The sequence below is a fragment of the Coenobita brevimanus genome, chromosome 104 (genome assembly GCF_032717465.1).
Source record: "Coenobita brevimanus isolate Jiangsu-jjx chromosome 104, ASM3271746v2, whole genome shotgun sequence".
Lineage (NCBI taxonomy): Eukaryota > Metazoa > Arthropoda > Malacostraca > Decapoda > Coenobitidae > Coenobita > Coenobita brevimanus.
Window position 1 is genome coordinate 46,650,249 of NC_137057.1, and position 4,164 is coordinate 46,654,412.

Sequence of the window (4,164 nt, forward strand, 5' to 3'; positions counted from 1 at the left end):
TCTCTGTCTGTCTGTCTATCTATCAGTGTATCTATCGATGTATCTATCTACTTGACTTATCATCCACCCTGCCTCATCTACCCCTCCATCTACCTGTCCATCTACCTTGTCTGTCTGTTTACCTGTCCATTTACCTGTTTCGGTCCTTTTATCTATTGTCGTCCACATTTTCTATCTATCGGCCTCAGTGTGTATCTATTTGTATCTATCTACGTAGCCATGGAAGGGTATCTATCTATCTACTTGTCTATCTACCTGCCTTACTGTCTACTTCCTATCTATCTATTTATCTATTAGGCTTACCTAACTTTGCTAAGGTATTCGCTTTCAATCTATCGTATCTATCTCAGTATATCTATCTGTCCATCTATCTTTCTATATGTATGTCTATCGCTATCTGTGTATCTGTCTTAACCTGTCCATATATCTATCTGTCTATCTATCAGTCTATCTATCTATCTATCCATCTATAGTATCAACCTGTCCATATATATCTGTCGTTATGTCAGCCCATCTATCTGTCTATCTATCTATCCTATCTATAAAACCACAAATCTGTCTGTCTGTCTATCTATCTATCTATCTATCTATCTGTGCGCCTAATTGCCCATCATTATCTATTTCTATCTACCTGTCCTATTTGCTAACTCCTTCACTCCCTCTAAGCTCAAAATCTCCGGTTAATGGAGCTCCCTAACACCTCTTCCTTAGCGATTTATTTTTTGGATATGGCGATGCTGGAAGGATTTATGTAACACAGGTGAGGACGGCAAGGTAAAGGTAGTCGTGATAAAGAAAAATAAAGAAAAATGTCGTAATAAAGAAAAATAAAGATAATTGTGATAAAGAAAATTAAAGATAATGGTGATAAAGAAAAATAAAGATAATGGTGATAAAGAAAAATAAAGATAATGGTGATAAAGAAAAAATAAAGAAAATTAAAGATAATGGTGATAAAGAAAAAATAAAGAAAAATAAAGATAATGGTGATAAAGAAAAAATAAAGAAAATTAAAGATAATGGTGATAAAGAAAAATAAAGATAATGGTGATAAAGAAAAAATAAAGAAAATTAAAGATAATGGTGATAAAGAAAAATAAAGATAGTCGTGATAAAGAAAAAAGAAAAAATAAAGATAGTGGTGGTAAAGAAAAAAAATAAAGAAAAATAAAGATAATCGTAATGAAAAATAGATAGTCGTGATAAAGAAAAAATAAAGAAAATTAAAGATAGTCGTGATAAAGAAAAATAAAGAAAAATGATAATGGTGATAAAGAAAAAAATAAAGAAAAATGATAATGGTGATAAAGAAAAATAAAGAAAAATGATAATGGTGATAAAGAAAAATAAAGAAAAATGATAATGGTGATAAAGAAAAATAAAGAAAAATGATAATGGTGATAAAGAAAAAAATAAAGAAAAATGATAATGGTGATAAAGAAAAAAAAAATGATAATGGTGATAAAGAAAAAATAAAGAAAAATAAAGATAGTCGTGGTAAAGAAAAAATAAAGAAAAATAAAGATAGTCATAATAAAGAAAAAATAAAGAAAAATAAAGATAATGGTAATAAAGAGAAATAAAAATAGTCATGATAAAGAAAAAATAAAGAAAAAAGATAGTCGTGGTAAAGAAAAAATAAAGAAAAATAAAGATAATGGTGATAAAGAAAAAATAAAGAAAATTAAAGATAATGGTGGTAAAGAAAAAATAAAGAAAAATAAAGATAATGGTGATAAAGAAAAAATAAAGAAAATTAGATATTCGTGGTAAAGAAAAAATAAAGAAAAATAAAGATAATGGTGATAAAGGAGGATCATTTATCGTCTTTATCGTGGCTATCGTTACGGAAAATAGCGATAATTATTCTTAGCGATTTTTTTGGCCAATTTAATAGGCCCTATATCTATCTGTCTATCTATCTGGCTGTGTATGTCTGTGTGTCTGTATCTATGTATCTGTCTATCTGTGTCTGTCTGTCTAAGCCTATCTATCAGTAACTCATTGTCTATCTATCTGTCTATCTGTTTTATCTATCTGTCTATCTATCTGTCAGTCTGTGTAAGTACCTGTATGTATGTATGTGTATGTATGTATGTGGTTATTATGTACGCATCAATCAGTATGTATGTTTATCTATCTGTCTGTCTGTCTATCTATCTATCTATCTATCTGTCTGTTTATGATTCCATGTTCGTACTTACCAGCCTACCTACCTACCTACCTATCTACTTACCGATCTGCTTATCTAATACTTACCTGCCTACTTACTTTCCTACTTACCTGTCTACATACCTATTGACCTACCTACTTACCTACCTACTTATCTACTACTTACCTACCTACTTCCCTGTCTACTTACCTACCTACCTACCTACCTGCCTGACTACTTACCTACCCACTTACTCTTTACCTACCTATTTACCTGTGTGTCTACTTACTAACCTACCTACTTACGTACTTATAGACTATAATCCGTTACCTGCTAACCACTTACCACCCCTCCTTCCTGCCTTCCTTCCCATCGCTCCTTCCTTCCTTTCCTTCCCTCCTTCCTTCCTTTTCTCCCTCACTCCTTCATTCCATCCTTACTTTCCTTCATTCCATCCTTACTTTCCTTCATTGTTCTCTTCCTGTTTTTCCTTCCTTCCTTCCTTCACCCCCTCCTCCTCTTCCTTCCTTCCCTCCTTTACCTCCTTTTCTTCCTTCGGTTCATGTCTTCCTTCCTTCCTTCCCCCTCCTTCTCTCTTCCTTCCCACTTCCTTTCTCCCATCCCTTCCTTCCTCCATTCTTCTCGTCTGTACTTCCTCCCCCCTCCCCTCCCTCTTTCCTCCCTTCCCTCTCCCATTTTTTTCCCTTCCCTTCTTCCTCCCTGTCCTTTCCTTCTCCGCCCTCTCCTCCCTCCTTCTCCTCTTCCCTCCCTCTCATTCTCCCTCTCCTCCTCCCTCTCTTTTCTCCTTCCGCCTTCTCCTCTTCTGTTTCCTCCCTTGCTCTCCTTCCCTCTCTTTCTCCCTTCCTTTCCTCCTCCTTCCTTCTTCCTCTTTTCCTTCCTCTTCCTCACGCTCCTTCCCTTCCTCACTCCTGCTCCAACTTCCTTCCTCTCCCTTTTTCCTTCCTTCTCTCCCCATTTCTTCCTCCTTCCTTTCTTCTCCTCCTCCTCCTCCTCCTCCTCTTCTTCATCTTCTTCTTTTTTTCTCCTCCTCCTCCTCCTCCTCCTCCTTCTTCTTCTTCTTCTTCTTCTTCTTCTTCCTCCTCTTCTCCTCTCTCCCTTCCTGTCCTTCCTCCTCTTCTCCTCTCTCCCTTCCTGTCCTTCCTCCTCCTCCTCCTCCTCCTCCTCCTCCTTTCTCACGCCCTCCCTTCAACCCACACTTCCTCATAAAGATCAAAGTCGGCGCCGTCTCCCATCTCGGCTCCTTCGCTGACACTACGCCGAGACGCTGTGGTGAACGAACTGCCTAGGAGAGTTCGGCAGGCTCTCTCTCTCTCTCTCTCTCTCTGCGCCGAAGCTGACAGGTGTATAAATGGCACACCTGCGGATTTTCTTTCTCCCTGTCTTCTTCAGGGATAGTTACTCATTCTGAAATTTTGAGTAGATTTGACATGTTCGTTGTTCTATAGATCGCCTGACACCCTAATCCCGTAAGGGGTGGCCACAAGCAAATCGCCTCCATGTCACCCTGTTCGTTGTTCGTGGTTGCAGTGGCTTATTATTTAGCAGTTGTCAGTTTTGGCCATAAAGAGGCATTTTGAATAATTTCACATTAGTGGGAAGGAAGGGAAGAAGGAAAGAAGGAAGGAAGCAAGCAAGGAGGGAGGAAGAAAAGAAAGAAGGAAGGAAGAAAGGAGGAAGACTAGAAAGAAGGAAGGAAAGAAGGGAAGGAAGACTAGAAGGAAGGAAGGAAAGAGAAAGAGAGAGAGAGAGAGAGAGAAGGAAGAAGGGAGGGAGGGAAGGAAAGAAGGAAGAAGACAAGAAGGAAAGGAAGGAGCGGTAAAGTAAACAGCAGGACCAGCAATGCATCCTAATTTCGTGCCGCGATTGTACATTAAAATCTGATGCGTTATAGAGACGGAAATTCCAACGTTAATTGCATGTTATAAATGCACCCCATCCGAATTATTTTTTATTTTATTTATTTTTTAGTTATTATATATGTTCTATGCGGT